The sequence below is a fragment of the Syngnathus leptorhynchus genome, chromosome 2 (assembly GCF_054491065.1).
Source record: "Syngnathus leptorhynchus isolate UIUO chromosome 2, UIUO_Slep, whole genome shotgun sequence".
NCBI lineage: Eukaryota > Metazoa > Chordata > Actinopteri > Syngnathiformes > Syngnathidae > Syngnathus > Syngnathus leptorhynchus.
The window spans coordinates 21,899,374-21,919,943 of record NC_141196.1 but is presented as its reverse complement, the minus strand read 5'-3'; positions in this window follow the sequence as shown (position 1 = coordinate 21,919,943).

Genomic DNA, 20,570 nt, shown 5'->3' with positions numbered 1-20,570 from the left:
GTCCTGTCCTGACATTAACATTCTATCATAGTGACTTAATCATCTGCAGGAAATTCCCTTCAAGGAAAATGGGAAATTGTTGCTGTGATTCCATTCTGCACTGAATGAATATGAAACCTTTAGCATTTTGTAGACCACAGGCTTGCACTGTTAAAGCTTTATTTCCAATTCAAGAAAGTGCTCCTGCTTTATTTGATCAGAATGGTAGACAGGGGTGTGAATCATTGGCTACACTGGCCCATTGAAAGGGGAAATGACACAATATATATATTTGTAGCCGGCTGCTGATAAGATGACACAGATGCTCTACTAAGTGGTCATATTGGTTTGGCTATATATTGTAGTGCTGTTTTTCTTATTGAAGATGCTTTTACCTTCACAGCTTTGCAGTGTTTGCAGTGGTGATGCACGTAGCAATACATGTAAGCGCATTCAGAAATCATATTCCTAAACTTGATTTAACACTACCAATATTGTCATGCGTTATTGCTGCATGCACACGCTCAATGCAAGAGAAAAAGAATATTATGGCTGCTACTGCCTTGCCCTGTAAACATTCTTTCACTAATAACTATTTGAGTCCTATTTATTATATTATTATATATATATTATATATTATATATATTTTGATACCTTGAAGTTCAAAAGGCCTAAAGTTGTAAAATTCCGAGGGTAGACTAATTGTTGGAGTTTAAACCATCATCACCATGACATTATTTTACAATGCAAGCAATCAGTGCACTATTATATAATTGTATTTTACTGTAGGAAAAAGTAAATCATCAGTCAGGGTAATCACAGAGCAGGAAACACATAAGAGCAGGAAGTAAAACAAGCACACAGCATGCTGGACATGCAAAGAGAAGTGAAACAGCAAATTATACCACAACACATCTGAAAGTTGGTATCAGTCATGACAGGTTCGGCTAAAAGAATCTGACGAAAAAAAATAAGTACAGTACGGATGCACAGTTTATAAATGTAGATTAAGCAAATGTAAATATGGGCAGAGTAGTACATGAAAAATATATATATATATATGATTAACAAGCAAAATACAATCAGACAACAAATCTGAGGAGAGAGAGAGAGCGAAAGCAAGAGAGAGAGAGAAAGAGACAGACAGACAGAGAAAGAGAAAGAGTGAGAGGGAGACCGAGAGAGAGAGAGAGAGAGAGACCGAGAGATAGAGAGAGCGAGAGAGAGACAGACAGATAAACTGATAGACAGATAGACAGACAGACAGGTAGCACAGTATGCACACGTTTCATTTATACCTACAGACATGTTCGCAACAATCGGGACACCCCGTCCATACATACCAAAGGGCATCATTATGAACATTTCGGCTTAAGACCAAGAAAACATAACTTTTGTCGTAAGACTGCAAGGGGTAAATCTGAATACAGTACTGGTATCTCAACAGAAGGAGCGTTGAGAAGCGCAACCGTTAAGTTCTGAAGCAGCTTTCCTCATTAGAACTAACTGAAAACACAATAATCCGTTGTCAGCCAGCAAGTTTTTACCCTAACGTTGCCTTTGTATTCTGCAAGTATGGAGCAAAAATACGCAGAGTTGAATATGCATGATAAATTGAATGAGAAATACACCATAAGAACAGTCAATTTAAGCTCTACATACCATGACATTGATTTGGCACTGAATCTATGAACACGGAGGTGGAGAGAAGGTGTGTGTAGGGGGAGGGGTCATTGTTTGAAAGACGAATCCCCTATCATAAGAAAAATCCGGTGGCTGCATTTTGTTAGTGTTTTCCTGATTTGTTTTTTCCACTGGGACCTCATAAACCCCTTAATAACACCAGCGGTTTTTATTCAAAAATGAATTTATGGTCAATCTCGGCACTTTGAATTCTGATGCCAAGTCCATCACACAAAGGCCTCTTTCATACTTATCCATGTCTATGATCGCCTTTTTCAGCTCTATCATTGTTTTCGCCACTTTTCTTTTCTGCTTTTCTCCTGCATCTTTCTTGGAATCCATGTGTTTTTTCTAGTACAGTGTACCCTGACAGTGGTCTCCAACCCACTAAACAACAACGGCAACGCCAACGGCAGGTGGAATAAAGTCCATTTTGTTTACAATAGCCGTGTGAGTCAGGTTGGTTTCCAAAGCTTTGTCCGAGAACTGAGATTTCCCAATATTTTTCATTCAAAACCCAATATGTCCCGTTCTGAGGCGGTTGACTTCTGGGGTTCCACTCTAATCAGAATAAATTAACTATCAAATTTATTTTTGGTTTCTGTCTTTAAACATGTAAATGTTTGGTTTAATTATCCTGATTTGTATGGCGACAGAGACATTTTATATTGGGAAAGTTATAGATTTTGACTTCCACAGAGTACAAGTGACTTATTGACCTCCATTGTCATAACCACTGAAGTAACCAGAATCTAATTCATGCCAAAGGTTATGGGGGAGTAAGACCTTTCAGATGATAAGAAGTATGCCCTGATATTGAAAAAAAGATATAATAATGCAATCAATTTAATTCCCCATGGCCCTAATTTAGAAGACCATTCTTCAAGCGGCTTCACGTCTCATTTATGGCTCAAGCCCATATTTTGCACTGCTTTGTTTGATGTTACCATTTTTTTCCAGTGCAGTTGGACTGTAGAGATGAAATCATTTTAAATTCTAGCACAGTGTGTGCGTACGTGCGTGCGTGCGTGCGTGCGTGCGTGCGTGCGTGCGTGCGTGCGTGCGTGCGTGTGTGTGTGTGTGTGTGTGTGTGTGTGTGTGTGTGTGTGTGTGTGTGTGTGTTTGGGGGGAGGCTTCAGTTGGTAGCACACAAACTACAGATCATTTTTACAGTACTATATGTAACTGTATCTATCAGAGTCTCAATTACCTGTGGAGGTCAACACTTGTTCATGAAAGCTGTGTCAGCATGTTTTGTCTGTTCATAGCAGCAACAGCAGCAGCAGCAGAAACCAGTGCTCTCTATTTTAAGTCATAGTGTTTTCCAACCTTTACTCAACAATATGACTGTATTTGTAACACTCAAATGCAGAATTCCCCGAAATAATTAGAATAAATATCAACTAAAATGAGGCGGCTCGGTGGCGCAATGGGGAGCACGTCCCCCGCCTACTGCCCAATGACGTCTGGGATAGGCTCCAGCACACCCGTGACTCCCGTGGGGACTAAGCGGTTCCGAAAATGGATGGATGGATCAACAAAAATGATGCCATTGTGAAATTGTGTCTATGAAAGACAGTTAAAAGTGCATTACAATGATTATTATTATTATTATTATTATTAAATAAGTAAAATGAAATGATATTCAAATGTATTTTGAATCCTGGATGAATTGAATTAACACTTTAATATTGAGAAAAATGTGTCCAATATTTACAACAAATGACAAAGGATTATGTAATATATTGTTTAATGTCTTGAAAATCTGTTTGTTAGAATTCAAAAAATACATGCTGTATCTTGTGATTTGCAGGTGGTGGAGAGCAAGAATATGTAAAAAGTACTATATGTCTGCTCAATGCTCACAATGTGCAACAACAATAATACTTGATGGACAGTGACTGTGTCTTATGTTTATTTACTATGCACTAAAACATTCAACTCACCACCTCCATACAGTTGCCCTTATGGCACGCTCATTTTTGTTCCTCATTATTCCAATTTTATATTGATGTCATGAATCAATCTACAGTATGTCAACAAAGGCAGAGAGAAACATGTCAGCATCAACGTAGCAATGATGGTGATAAATGTTCCGAGGAGGCATTCACGTGTGCTGTTGTTTTTGTGATTCTATAAGATGCCCATTGCTCATGATAAATATCCGAACAATGCATCTTACCAGACATTACATCTCATTTCAAAGAAATAATAGAATTTCCAGCAGTCTGTGGCCAATTTCATACTTTGTTGATGAAAGATCTGAAGTCAACGGTCTCACTTCTGAAAAAAGATACAATATATGAAGTGTCCCAAGGATAAAAGAATGAATCTGTCACAGGGGGGCACAGTCATAGTGAACAGCCATAGTAGAACAAACATAAAAAAAAATCAACTGCAATTATATGCTTATTGAATAAAGATGACATAGAAACTGAAACTAATAAATTAATTAAAAGTGAGCAAGCAAGTGTGCTTTTTACAGAAGAGCACTTTTTCTGCAATTTTTGGGGTGGAAAGTCATCAATTAGTTATTGTTGACAGATGCTATGCAATGTCATAATTGATACCTATGGAGCTACTTAAGTGCTCTTGTGCCATCGATGAGCAGAGGTAAGTCTGAATCAGCTTCAGCAGAGAGGCAAAAGAAACAGGGAGCATTACTGCAGTGCGGACGGCAATCCAGAGACAGGGACACAATATTGTTCAATAACAAACTCTTGCAGCTACTATTACACTATTATTTTAGACCAGGGGCAGGGCAATTATGAATTCAGTTGGGCTAAATTTTCAAATCAATAAATGTAACCAGGTTTTTTGCCCCCAGCAACTTGCCACTACTCCTGTTCTTAGCACCCCTAGCCAAAGTTCAAAACTACACCGTCAGCAATGTGGCTTGCGAGTGTCGCATTCAAAGTACCATAAGCTATAAGAAATTTTGAAATCTTGTGAACAGAGTTACCCTCTGCATCTCTTGAATGCAATTCACTCCAGGTAGGCTGGACCACTTGGAGATTGGTTCTGGGCCGCTAGTGGCCCGTGGGCTTCAAATTGAAAAGCTTTTCTTTGGACTATCATGCAAATGCTTGTTACTATAGGCTTACTATATTCCATATATTGGCTACATTTTATATACAATGTAATTATTGCATTACAAACTGGTCTATTGGTACTGGCACTATTCGTTTTCATCCAATTAACGCAGACGGATTTAACAAGATACTCAATACATGTTAATGCTGGCCGCTTGCTGGATTTCCATAGTGACAGAAAATGGAGACCTAAATTCATGTGTAATGAGCATCAGGTTTAAGCCACAGTTGTATTTCATTTTAATTATCACTTGCCTACTTTCGACTAGTTGCATCATTGCAAAACAAGTACGGGTTGTGGCGTTCCCTCTCGTCGGTCAAATGTCAAGTATTCTCATTGCTACAATCCTTGACTCTCACTTTCCTTCAGCAAATGGTGCTAATTTATGTACCTTACACAAGAGCTTATGTGCAATGGATGAGCATATTTGCTGGTCATTTGAGCAAATGCGTCTGATCATGCAAAATGTGAGTTCTGAGAAGGTGAAAGGGAGAATAAGCCTGCAAAAAAAAGTTTGTCGTAGCGAGTGCACAGTGGCACCTTTTGTACAGTTTCATTCTTATATGGAATATTCGCGATTTCCAGCAATTTTATGAAGACTGCATTCATTATCTAAGGCGCAATTGTATTTAGACGATTTGTAAATAATAATCAATTTTTTTTTTTAATAGTGGGGTACAGTGGACACATTTGCCGTCAATATTTTTGTCTGTTTTTTTTCCCTTGGAGATTCTATTTCAGTCAACAGCAGTCAAAAAAGCAGTGTATTGGGACCAAGTATAACGTGATAAGAAATTAAGCAATTGCATTGGAGCCTTTGCATGATATGCCTGGGCCCTAAATACATGATTTTCCAAAGGTCTCTAAAAACAATGTTTACAATTGTGGCTTTATTCATCATCATGACTGTCTTATATTTGCATGTGTGTTTCCATCATCTTCGCTCTGACATTCTGTACCTGCATGAGTCATTATTACTTGATAACCTAAACAACGTGAACAGCCTCTCCAGAAGTATTATTGACTGACTCGTAAAGATTTTATCTCTAGTGGCTGCTTAGCCTTCTCACACTCTCACAGGAAAAAAAAATAAATGCTCTTCAGTATCTAATTTCCCGGTCATAGCTTCAGTGCACCAAAACAATTTTAGGACTGTAGCTCTTTGTACGAGGCACTTGACAATGTGATGGTGACAAACAAAAGTGGTCCCTTGGTGGACAATGAAAAGAAAAAATCTCTATTTTAAGTCAGTCACCGTGGCTGAGGTTCAACAAGAACAGACGGCGGATTGTTTCCTTAACTGGTAAAGTCGACCCAGCCTTGTTTACTCGTAAATCACCGCCGGAGGGGGGAGGAGGAAGCATTCCCGCTTGTTTCAGCCATGCAGATTTGCTTGGCAATAGAGAGCTATAACAATCAAGATGTTTTCTTGTGGCAAGTGGAGGGAAACACTCCAATTGTATTATCTAGGGGATCAAAGCAAAGTGTCTTACAAGAATTTTGCCTCCTGTACTGATATACCGAAGTAAATTAAGTAGTGAATTATATACATTCAGTTTTGATAAATGAGGTAATAAAAGGCTAATATGGAAGCAAAAAGCTCAGGTTCTTTTTCAAGGCTTCTTTTTTCTTTATATGGTCATCTGCTCAGGGTAGAGCTAGCCCGCTAACATGAACCCCTCTTATTGTTCACGTTATGGTGAATAATCTCGACAACTCCAGATTTAGTCTGCAAATGCACATATTTCTTTGGCCTATCTCACTGTTTGGGAGCTAAAGAAAAGGAAGCTCTTCTTTTATTGATATTTCTATTTCCTACCACCATCAGTGTGGCTGCTTATCCTCTTTGGGAATTTAAATGAAAATTCAAGAGAGTAAACACCATATCATGCTGAGGACATTTATAGAATTATTAGAGTAAGGAGAATATTTATGTTCATAATTAAGAAATCAATTGTCCCACCATCAATCCATGGCAGTATTTTTTTCTTCTTAATATCTGAAGTTAATTTAGACTACATTTTGCCAGGGTGATAGACACATTTCCATTAACCAGATTTGTTAGATCGCTACAGTGAGTGAATCGCACCATTCACCTTTCAACCTTACCAAGCCCATAAGTCAAATATGTTAGTGTGGCTCAAAATAGGCCAGAGAGATTCCTGTGTGATCAATCATTTGTCAGCCAATATCAGTACATGTTCTCGTGCTCTGATGTCAACACCACTTTGTAAAATCATGTTCTGTCATAAAGTATATTTGTTGGTGACTCTCAGTTCCAAGAACAGTAAGGGAATACATGCAGTGCTGGATGACAAAGTGCAGTCAAACCTGTTCTTTTCAAAGCATCGCATACAGGAAATGAATGGAGGTCCTGCGTGTGTGACCGAAGCCTAACTTTTAACCAAGAAGCACAGCCAAGTAAATTGGGGTTGATTGTTATTTCTTGACCTATATACACGCCCCAGAAAGACCACACATCTCAAGCACTAATTTCTTCAGCAGAGGTCTTCGCAAAATCTAATCACAAACAACTTGTAGTATTCCCTCAAGTGACAAAATGAATGCATTGGATTTCTTACGCATGCTGAAGTCATTGATCCAGCAAATTTGTGATCGTGTGATTGTCTCTTTCAAATACCTGTAGCCGAAAGGCGGTGACGAGGGATGTCAGTGTTCTGTATGATGAGGCACAACACTTGTAATATGATTGAGAAAATGTATGTTGATATGGTACAACATCCATCCATCTATTTTCTATACCGCTTGTCCCAACGATGATGGACCCTATCCCAGTAGTCGTCGGGCAGTAGGCGGTGCCCAAAGCTATTTCTGCCTGTGGAGTGAAATTCTAAGACTTCTTTAATTTTCCTATAATAGATGCAAGTACCTTACCTTACCTTACCTTACCTTACCTTACCTTACCTTACCTTACCTTACATTACCTTACCTTACCTTACCTTACCTTAGCTTAGCTTAGTTTAGCTTAGTTTAGCTTATTTTAGCTTATTTGAGCTTATCTTAGCTTAGCTTAGTTTATCTTAGCTTAGTTTACCTTACCTTACCTTACCTTACCTTACCTTACCTTACCTTACCTCACCTTACCTTACCTTACCTTACCTTACCTTACCTTACCTTACCTTACCTTACCTTACCGCTGAATGCCAACACCATATTTGCATTTATGTTGCAATTACTGCTCAGTCACGTAGCTAAAGGAGGGAGGAAATATTACAGGAGGATGGACTATAGGTTTGAGAGGCTTACTTATTTACTGTATGCATTCTGGTACAGTTCCTTGTTTTCTGTTTAAAAATTAAGTCAGAATTGTAATCCAAGCACAGTAGTATTAAAGTAACATAACTTGAATAATTTTAACTACTTTTGGATTACACTAACACCAGTTATGGTCGTGAAGACAAAATAAAATGAATAGATATTGGTGGATTAGCTGTTTGCAGGCCAGCCCCCAAACAGAAAAAATGCATGGACAGATTGGATAGATCTGTAATTTTCAACCAATTTGCTACTGCTGAGGAACATCAGTGTAAGAGCTCCTGTGTGCCATGGGAAATTATCATATTTTACTTAATTGGCCCAAACAATATTCATTATTAACATATAATGTATCTTCATTCATCTATCTATGCCAGACTTACAGAGGGAAGGAGGCAGGAAGGGATTGATAAACCATATGAAACAAATGGTATTTTAAAACTGTCCCTTAAGGCTACACATCACATTGCTAAATAAATAGCTTGATAGATGATTGCTAAGTTGAAAAAGAGGACAAATTAAGTTTAACAAAGGCAACATTTCACCATCAGCAAATGATTCCCGAGCGCGGCACTGCGGCTGCTCACTGCTCCCCTCTCCCCCAGGGGATGGATCAAAATCACATGGGGATGGGTTAAATGCAGAGGACAAATTTCACCACACCCAGATGTGTGCGTGTGAGACAATGATCATTGGGACTTTGGACTTTCATTTTGACATTTACAGCGGTCGCTTAAAACCTCCCTCATATTGTATAAGCACATGTTGATGACAATACTTGGCATTGTTCTCATAAATTTACATACCTTGGCATAGTTTGTAAAATATTTCCATTTGGTTTCTGATCATGCATGAAACTTGTATTTTATTTTGGATTAGTGTTCAGATGAACTCTTTTGTTGTTACATACATAGCTGTGTGTGGTCCTCTTAAATCATAATGACAACTAAACTGGTGCAAATGGCATGATAGCATAAACAGAAGTTGACATACTCCGGTTTTAATGTGTTTTCATTCCAGCGACTTTTTTGATTGTGTTTGGCGTCTGTGTATAATTACTCGTTGAGTTTCTAAGCTCTTCTAAACCTGATGAACATTTCAGCCAGGGCTGCACTGACTTGGCAGGATAATGATGGGAAAACAAAAAAAAACCTCGAGAAAAGTTAGAGAAAGACTTTACATAAAGGGCAAAGGATTCGATCACGGGATGACGAAGATGACGAAGGGCCCCACGTACTACCGGCATCATTAGCGGCTTGTTTGTAAGTGACACGGAGGACGAAGAGTTTGAAGGATTTAATGATTTGGAGTGACACAGAAGGTTTGAAAAACTATTATGGCTTTTACGCACGCCCAGTCCTTCTTGACGGGAGCTCTCTTTCACCTCCGTGGATGGAAGTCGGGGGCCGGCGCTCGGCCGGGTGGCTGTCCAGGGACGGTGGATGGGGCTCGGACATGGCTTTTACGCACGCCCGGTCCTATTTATGAAGCTCTCTTCCACCTCCGTGGCTGGAAGTTCAGTAGTTGTTGGCTCATTGAACTCTTGTTTTGTTAAATAAAGAGCCGTTTACCAAACCCACGTCTTTCCTGGTACTTTGTTAACGCTACAATATAGTTATATACTAGATCTTTGCAGCGCACGCGCGACGTTGTTTACACAAAGAACGAGGAATTTGATCGATGGATTTAATGATTTGGAGTGACACAGATGGTTTGATAATATTGTTTTAATATGAGTTATATATATTAGTTATTTGAAATATACTTTATATATCATTATATGGGTCTGTGGAATAATTAGAAATGCAACTTACAACGGGTCCGACGTCAGCATATGTATTATATAACATATATTGTTTACATAAAGCACGATCAATGGATTTAATGAATTGGAGTGACACAGATGGTTTTATAAACATGTTATTTATGTAATACTTACTTGAATAACTCTGAATGTTACGTCAGGCCCGTTCTAGGCTCCTCGTTTGTGTACATGTAACGTTAGCATACCATATCGTTTAGCCTGTTGTTGCTGGTTCATGTCTGTTATTGGTGTTGGATTTTGACAAATACATTTGCGACTTATATATGTTTTTTTCACTTTATTGTGCATTTTATGGCTGGTGCGACTTATACTCCGGAGCGACTTGTAGTCCGAAAATTACGGTACTCCAAAGTCTCTGAAATGAAGTAATTTGGAGGGACGAAGCTCCATAAATGCTATGTTTTGAGAGATGAGAACAAGGCCTAGGACAAAAAGTGCATCCCTTTTAGGAAATATGCTGGTGGATCTCCGATATTTTGGGGCACAGAGAATATCGACAGAAAATACTGAAAGAGTTTGTATTCAGTGCGGAAGCTGTGAATGAGACGCACTCGAACATGACATTAATCAAATTCACTCAAGCTTCGATGGCTGCACCTTAAAAAAGTGAAGGTTCTGGTGGGGCCATCACAGTCCCAATATCATTCACTCACCATTGGGGGTAAGATTACACAGAACTTGGAAACCTTTTGCCCAAAAGTGTTTCCACATAGGAGAACAATGTTATTGATGTCTGAATGTTTGTAAATGCTTGTGGGTGTTGTTTCGTTGCTTGTGTAAACCACAATCAGTTGGCTTGTATATGAAATGTGCAATATAAACAAACCTAAAAGGGCCTCTACTATCATGAAAGACTGCTAGACGTCATTAATGTTAAGAGGGAAGTATTCAAAACTCAAAAGTATGCAAACATTTGAACAAGGACCATCTTGTTATTTTATTTGTGTTTTTTTCAAATTATTGTGCTATTCTGAAGTTCCATTGCAAATCAAATGTGTTGCCTGATCACTTGTTTCTTTTGAACAGTGGTACACACCGTGCATATTCTGCCAAATCATTGGAACTTATAACTACAACTCTCCATATCTGCACAGTACATGTTGTAGGTGAATTAAATGAATTCATACACACATCTCTATGTACATCTACACATCGTGGAAACATGTTTGTCTCTTAAATACATAATTACATTATGTAATTGTGTGTGTCCTACCATAAAGACAAAGAAAACTACAAACACCTGTGTCAGTTTACAAACATACATAATGTAAACATTTGTCCCACGGCCATTAATATGCACACATTTGTCTGTCCTTTCATATGAACAGAATGTAGCCAGAAACACCATCTTAAGTTTAACTTTTATCTATCCATACAACACAAATATGTCTTTCCTTACATACTGTTTTCATGATGTAAACAATTTCTCTATCTAATCACATACACACTGAATGTAAAGGCCTGTCTATTCAAACGTATACATACAATGGATATAGTCAACATATCCGCTTTACTCAGGTTTTTGTGAAATTGTGTGAAAACTGACAAGATAAATCATTTCAATACATTTATCAATGTTAATTAATTAATTCAACCTGCAACCTGTTAACTGTTTTGTTTTATCTTTCCAACATTTAAAAACTATCTATAACTATATCAAATATTGTCATTGCGCATGTGTGCACAGCCTCAAGTCAACTTTATTCAAAATGCCGTGACCTAGTGCTTTGTACATAGAATTGAACATAAAAGATTTTCAATGAAATAATAACAAAATTGTTTTTGGAAAAACAGGTAGTAAAGAGGATAGGCAGATAGATGGGAGGGCTGCACAATATATTGGAAACAAATACCGTAATATTGTCATTGCGCATGTGTGCACAGCCTCAAGTCAACTTTATTCAAAATGCCGTGACCAAGTGCTTTGTACATAGGATATAAAAGACTTTCAATGAAATAATAACAAAACTGTTTTTGCAAAACAGGTAGTAAAAGGGATAGGCAGATAGATGGGAGGGCTGCACAATATATTGGAAACAAGTACCGTTATCACGATAATGGCCATTGGATTATGCAAATCGTAAAGATGTGCAACAAGTGGCATATGAATATTTATTCTTTTGTCTGACCCGCTAGAAACAACCTGAAATGTGCATTGCCACCCAATAGATGAACAGTATCTAGAGCATTACAATCAATTCGCTAATAATTGCTTATTTTGCCAATATTCTTTCATTCGATAATAAAAAATGACATTTATTTAGATGCATAAAATATCGCAATGCCCATACATCCATGAATCACTTATCCTTACGAGTGTCACTGGCGTGATGGAGCCTATCCCAGCTGATTTAGGGCAATATAAAATATATACCAATCAGCCAGCCAATCGCAGAGCACAAGGAGACGAACAACCATTCACATCCACACTCACACCCATGGGCAATTTGAAGTGCTCAATTAGCACTATAGGATTAAACAGGAGTAGCCAGAGGAAAACCAAGCAAGCATGGGAGAACATGCAAACTCCACACAGGAAGGCCAGAGCCGGAATTGAACCAAAGTCGAACCTCAACCTCTGCACTGTGAAGCGGACGTGCCAACTGACCAGTGCCCCATTGTGCCGCCTAACGCAATGTCGTGATTGCTGTATCTCAGCACTCACATAATGTCGTTTTTTTGTTTTTTTTTGATATTGTGCAGCCCTACTAGACAGTGTCACAAATAGACATTGCTACAAACTGCAAATGTGTGGTGGAAATCTATGTCCTAAACTGTTTCCTTTTAGATTAAATCAGCTCCAACAAGCACGGCGATCAGTGGTCCCAAAACTGAAACAAGAAAAACACGTCTTTATATATTTTTCTTATTTGCTTTCATTAAAATGTTTCCTTATAAGTATTTGTCTTGCTTATAAAGAAATGTCCTGTAATTAAATAAAAATGTGTACCTTTGCCATGTTCAATATACGTCGATGTGTTACATGTCACTGTAACGGGCAGTAAAATTTGAAGATGTGTATACGTGAATGGGAGCTGAAGCTCAGAACAATATGTCTAGTGCCGCACTTAAAATTACAGCAGAGGTCTGAAACTTTCATCATAGCTTCAGGATGTGAAAAAAATCCTGGAAATCACATTTTAAAATTTTGAAAATGTATTTGTAAATGATGGTGGAACCTAAGTATTTGGTCAATTACAGACACGCTGACTTGAGGCTTCATAAAAGATAACATCCTGTGGGATCAAAATGATCATGCTTCAGCCAATTCATTCTAGGCCCATCTGAAGTTTACCAGAGATCATATGCATGATCCAGAAAATGATTGAGAGATTATCATGTGGGCAGATGAAAACAAAATAGAACATTTTGGCACGAGATCAACTCATCGTGTTTGAAGAAAGAATAATGCTGAGTTGCATCCTAAGAACACCATTCCTCCAGTAAAGCACGAGTTTGAAAGTATTGTGCTTTGGGGCTATTTTTCTGCAAATGGGACAGAGGACTGATCTGCGTTAAGGAAAGTATTAATGGGCCCATGTAACATGAGATTTGGAGCCAAAACATCCTTCTGGATCATTGAAGATGAAATGAGGCTGGGTCTTCCAGCATGACAATGGTCCCACACTCAAAATGCAGGCGCGGCTCAGTAAGAAACATTTTAAACATCTGCAGTTGCCAAGCCAGTCTCTGGATCTGAACCCCATAAAAAAATTTGTACTGCCACAACACAACTCGCACCTTCTGTTCTGCCAACGCCAGCCTCCTGTCTTCCCCTTGGTCCGGACCAAATACAAAATCAGGCTGGACAGGGCCCTTTCCATAGCCGCTCCTACTCTCTGGAACACAGTCCCACAAGTCATCAGAGACGACCTCTCACTCACCACTTTTAAAAAGAAAGCTGCTGAAAAGCCACCTTTTCAACATCACTTCCTCTTTTCCTCTCATGTATTTTTTCCTTTCCCACTCACTTATATTTTTTCTGGAAGGCGTATTTGAGTTCTGTGTCACGTCAAGTATGGTGAAGGTGGACGTGCTAGCCAGTCAACCACCAGGCCACCTATTATTATTATTATTATTACTGAACAATATGAAGGCCCAGGTATGCTAAAATTGGAATCTTTTGATCACTACTTGCATGATGTAACTCGCATTGTTGCCGGAGCTGAAGTTTTAAAGCTGACAGATCATGTTATAGTCTTCCGTTTTACATTTTACTAATTCAGCTATGGTAAATATAAAGTAGAACGGCAAATATTTTGCCTGAATTCCCCGTCATCATATTATCTGTTCTGAGGAGGGTTAAGAGTAAGGCGTTTTGGTGTGGTCTCTTTAATTGCAAATGAGACACTTCACACCCCACCCACTCCAGGCCACAAGATGTGTGCCTTCCTTTCCGGTTGGACATATTTGTAGTTTTTGAACAGAGGTAAGTTTAAGTAGTAGACTTTTTGATTGATTAAAAGATGCCAACAGCAGACTTGTCGATACAACCATAGATAACACAGAATAAATCCCCTCACAATATTTATGAACACGTCTTGTAAACAAGCACTGCAAGTCAAGCTACGAAGTAAGCTAATGATAGTGCTGGTGTTAGCAAGAAGCTAACAAATGCATTCAACACATTATTGTGTTCCCCAAGAATAAAACAGCACTTTCGATGCAATTCATCTGATACAACTAGTCAAAATAAATCCACAAGAAGTGAAAACAGAGCGCACAGCACTAAAATCAGCAGAAAGACTGATGCTAATGCCATAAACACGAGGGTATCATAGAGACGCAATAATATAAACATGAAATACAGTTTCTTATTTTTTATTGAATCCGTTGCTTCCATAGATTGAAGGAACTGAACCCCCAATGAAACAGTCTTTCAGGGAATCCTCCTCTATACTGAGAAGAGAAATGCATTGCACAGACAAGGAGGACTTTGCCCACAGATGTGGGAATTTTGTTCTTAAAAATTAAATTTAACCACGCAGTTCTTTGAGTTTCTGATGCTGGGGGAGGGTGTAATGTGTCGATTAATGCATCCAACTACATTTTGATCTCTCCACTTGGGCATTCTTGAGTTGTTTACACTACTAAAGTCTCTCCAAGTAGTAAAGATGGCGGATTTGAGAAACCGTTTGGCAACATCCATCAACTTGTTTGGTAGTCCCACCCCAAAGACTGTGCCGTAATAGATAAAAATACACAATAGAAAATGAAAAAACTGAACAGACTAAAAAATAACCCCCAAACAGATCATAAAAGTATCTCTGCAACACCTGGAGTGATAGATGACACTTTTCTGCAATCTTTGAGACTCCAAGTGCACAATAAAATGAATATAAAAGCAAAAAAAAGTGGAATTCCCATGATATGCCTACTTTATGCATACAAACAACTACAGTTTTTATCCATTGGCACACAGAAGGAATGGTTAAAATCTTGTGTCAAATTTAGTTCTCTCTGTCGCTTCATCTGACGTAACTCTACTGAGACTCTCATCCGTCGCCTTACTGTATATCCACCGGCGATGCATTCCTCACCAAGGGCATACCCACCGCCCATGTTAGGACAACACTCTTTATGGTTGTTGCAGCGCAAACAGTAAAAAAAAAAAGTGCCAATACTCTCCACGAATAAAATTATCAAGGCTATAACGATGTAAAAGAGCGAATGGTTTAGCACGAAACACACAAGTGTTGATTTTTTGTCTGCAAAAATATCACAACCAAACCGCTGTATTGGGTGCAGAACATATTAACATGATACAAAACAAATGGAAAACTGTGGTAAAGTACCCTCCAAAACGGATTTTACTTAGCTAAGCTGCTGTAACAGGTTGTCAACACACAGACGCCTCTTTATATTCCCTCCACTACCAAGTCCAACTGGGGTATGTGTGGCTCTATTATCATAATAATCATCACATTTGAACGTATGTTAAACAGGAGTCAACACACCACCTTGAACCACTTAAAGTCTCCCCGATTAAGCCCAAATAAATTTCAGATGTTCTAGAAGGCTTTTGCTCACATTTGTTTAGCTTTCTAGCAAAAGCCTGAAGGTTTTGTGCTCATGCAGATTGCTATTTCAAATTGATCGTAATTCCTTCCATCTTGTCAAAGGCCCCAGTTCCATCTGAAGAAAAACAGCCCCAAAGCATGATGCTGCAGCAGCCATGCTACACAGCTCATATTCTATTCTTCAAGAGCAGTGAGTGGTGAGTTTGTGCACAAACATACCTTTTGATATGGTCACCCAGAAATTCAACCTCAATTTGATCGGCCCATAAAACGATTTCTCATGTTTATTGCAGATTTTTTTCAATGATCAGATTGAAACTGTACAATACAAAGCCCCATCAAATTATACAAACATCTTACACTGAAAGGTACCAATATGACTCAAGTATCTGCTATTTTTTGTGACTTGTCACGAGAAATGTCTGACATTATTGATTTGACTTGGGGTTTTTTTGTGGTCATTTTTCTCTTCTTGGATATCATCCAGACCATCCAGATGGGAAAATGTGTCACAATGATAACACTCATGCCAAAGTCTTTACTCAGATGCAACCAGAGAGCACACATTAAACTCACAGGATTTACGTTCTATGGCAGTTGAGTGTTTCCTGCTGTATTCGAACAGAAGTTTGTGTAAGAAACCATGCGTTTTACATTTCACTCCCTAACCATGTGGTCCAGAGTCTAGGAAAATGACTGCTGTTTGTTTTTGTTTTATTTTCAACTATATTTTAAAGAATATCGGTACAATCACATCATTCATATATTTTCAGTAAATAAATATTTTGTGTATCCGACTTGATTACAGTGGAAAATTGTAAATCAACCAATTTTGCACGAGTGATGTCTTTTTCCAAAAGGCCACTTTGCATGGCATTCCAAAGTGGCTTATTGGTCGCTGGTTGCCATACGCTATTTTTCATGGGTCAATAGAATAGCCCCTCAGGAAACTTAAAATGTAAAACAGTTAATTTGCTGTGGATTAATCCCAAAATGAAAGTATTTCTTCCAAGTAATTACACACAAGGAACAAAGTTGAATGGACTGTGTCATTGGTAAATATTTTCTTGTGACTGTTTTTTGCTTTTGGTTTGTTGGCAAATATATTTTTGATTACCACGCCTTTGCATAAAAGTAGAAACAAATGCAGAAATTCTGCCCAGACTGGAAGAATGACAAATATTTGCTAAATTTAGTTCCTTGTGTTTGCTTTGACCTGCTGGAAGTCCCTTGCTGATTTCAACAAATATTGTTTTGCTCTTCTGGTCTTATGATGTTAGACAAATGCAAAACCAGTAAAAAGCGTCAACACGAGAATGAAAAGTGGAAGTGACTTTTGAGGCCCTTGCCTTTTCTTTCATTTCCCTGAAGAAATAACGGCTCCAGGTATTGTTCTTCATGCATCGCAGGAAAAATCTAAAATGGGGAGGTAGAAGGTGAAGGCTGGGTCATCAGAGCAACACTACAACTACTAAGAAACATAGAGTAAAAACATTTGAAAAAATGAATGAAGGAGATACAGTGCAGTGCAACAGGTGACAGGATGAAGTTCAAATGAAATGTCCTGTGTCAAGTCACAGACTGACACTGACCTATTTTGCAAAAGTGATGCAATTCTGCCTTTATAAGACAGGATGCAGGAAGGTAAATATCACAGATTGAGGAAGCCAGTTATGATTTAATCAAACATGCAGACTCCTTTTGCAAAACAGCGTGACACTCAACAAGCGGAACCTGCATTCACTAGTCTTTGCCAAGAGGGCGAGAGAGTATGCCAGGCCTGTAATGAGTGTGGAGAATTTATTTCTCCACTTCTGAATATGCACATAGAAATAAAGAAAGTGTCTTTTCAGCAGACGCTACATCAGTACTTGACACGAAACTTTCTAGTATGTGTATCCAAGTACAAAGATAACAATTACAAATGTCTATAAGAGATGCTTATTTATAATTTATACTTTAATAGCGGGTACATTACATCCAGCAAACCATTTCCTTTATCTATCTATCTATCTATCTATCTATCTATCTATCTATCTATCTATCTATCTATCTATCTATCTATCTATCTATCTATCTATCTATCTATCTATCTATCTATCTATCTATCTATCTATCTATCTATCTATCTATCTATCTATCTATCTATCTATCTATCTATCTATCTATCTATCTATCTATCTATCTATCTATCTATCTATCTATCTATCTATCTATCTATCTATCTATCTATCTATCTCAGCTGATTAAAGTTCTCTACGTGACTTGCCACATGAATGAGAAGAGCAGGGAAGACTTGATTGGATCTCCTTCTGCGTCACGGGTCATATGGACCTCGCTAAGAGCTCATTGTGAGGCGCAGGGCTGAAGAACAGTGCCTGTGGCACCAGCACATGGACCTCCATGAAGCATCATTAATTCCCGGTGTAGCACAAAATGTTTTTCACAGTCGAGTAGATAAAGGGCTTCTTTGTTAATTAATCTATTTAAATGCTATGACCTAACCTCCTGAAAGTACAGCGAGCATGAGCAAAGTTTTCCTTTAAAAACGATATATATGAAGAGGTTGGAGCAGGATATTTTGTGCACCGAAACCCAGGCAGGTATCCACTTATGAATACCATACTACTATATCCTTTTAAGTTCGCGCTTGAATACAGCTTGAATACAGTACGGTGAATATGGATGTGTAATTATCAAATACAAGGAATGGAGGTTGATCCGTTGCTTACTCACTTGGCTAATTCCAACTGTATCCTATGCACACTAGTAATACTTAGGAAACAAAGCAACAAGACCACACTGGAAAATTTAAACCCCACAGACTATCATCTTTGCTTGTGAATTTACTTTTTTGTAAATCAATGTATAGATGGCTAGATTGGTGATGGTTTTATTCTGCTTGGATGTTAAAGATTGTATGAATCCATCAATAGTTTTAATTTTTTCATGAACTGTACAATTAGAAACACTGTACTAAAAGGAAAAGGTGTCCATAAAAATACATGTATATATATATATATACTTGCTGATATATATATATATATATATATATATATATATATATATATATATATATATATATATATATATATATATATATATATATATATATATATATATATATATATATATATATATATATATATATATATATATATATATATATATATATATATATATATATATATATATATATATATATATATATATATATATATATATATATATATATATATATATATATATATATATATATATATATATATATATATATATATATATAGATACTTTGGGGATTTTCTTATTACTTTTCAATCCCTTTTTGGTTTCTTGGCTCCCCTGCCACTTTCACTGGTTGGTTTGTAAAATATTCATCCAAAGAGGTTTGCTTTTGCCTCTTTTTTAATGCGTCTGAAATAAAGAAGACAGCAGCTCTTTTTCTTTTTACCACCCTCATTTGTACTAGCCTTCCTTTATTAGTACTATCATACACGAACACACTTTGTAGTATGTTGGACTTTCCTTTGTATGCGAGGACAAATATACCGTATTTATTCTAATTATCACCCAGGGCCATAATTAGAGAAGGTTTATGTCCAACAGTGGGGGGTGGGCGATTAATAGAAAACACTTTTTGTCCGATCGCCAAGGGGCACTGAAATGGGCGATAATATGTATATTTTCAAGTAAATATAATAGTCTATATTTACTAGAACAGCGGCTGTTCTGCTACCTCTAACAGCGGGGTGCGTCAATTGACGCTCCATCGATGCAACACGTTACTGTCGCACATCGCATGTTGCGCACGTCATGTTATCGCAATCGTCTTGTTCGAGCGCACGCCCCGATAACTGTGAGGATATTGTAGCGGAGTGACGAGTGTAATTATATCATAGTTTATGGAGAAAACCAATCTAAAAGGGACATTCAACGTGCTGTCAAATCAGTCATATTTAAACTTGCGCAATGACGTCGGCATGCGGTCGCGGAGAAAAACGTAAGTTTTGCGGGGATTTTTTTTAGCAGCATGGGCGATAATTACAGGTATCAAAGTTTTTTATTTATGTCATCGCCAACACACTGGGTGGTTATTAGAATATGGGCAATAATTAGAATAAATACGGTACATTCGAATTGCACTTGGTATGTTGGAAAATCCCGCAACCCTTGTGATAAGAAGCGGTTCAGAAAATGGACGGACGGACGAATGGATGGATGAATGTAGACAATTTTAGATTTTTAAGCAATGGTATGTAGAGGTATGACTGTATATGCTCGGTTAGGTAATGTTGAGAAGCGTGACGTGTTGCTTAACAGTGTATTAAGAGTGTATTACTGACCGTCTACTATTTCTTATTCAATAGGCTACTTGTAAAAAAATAAAATTAAGACATGAGTGTCCCCCTCACTTTGAAATGTGCTGGTTTTTTTGGGGGGGAGGATTGAGTTTTTTTTTTAATATAATTTGATGTTTAAAGCAGGAATTTAAATATGTGTTTATCTTTATTATCAATTGGATCCCCGTTTTAATTGGTAGAACGGCTTTAAAGAGCTTTTAAAGGTGTCTGAAAACATAGTAGTGTTGACATGGAGAGGTGAAGATGGAAACACTGTAGGTTTTTCCGAAATGAACACTTCCTTTGAGTGCGCGAAAGGGCAATGTAAAGGGCCATAAATTATTGAGTGATGGT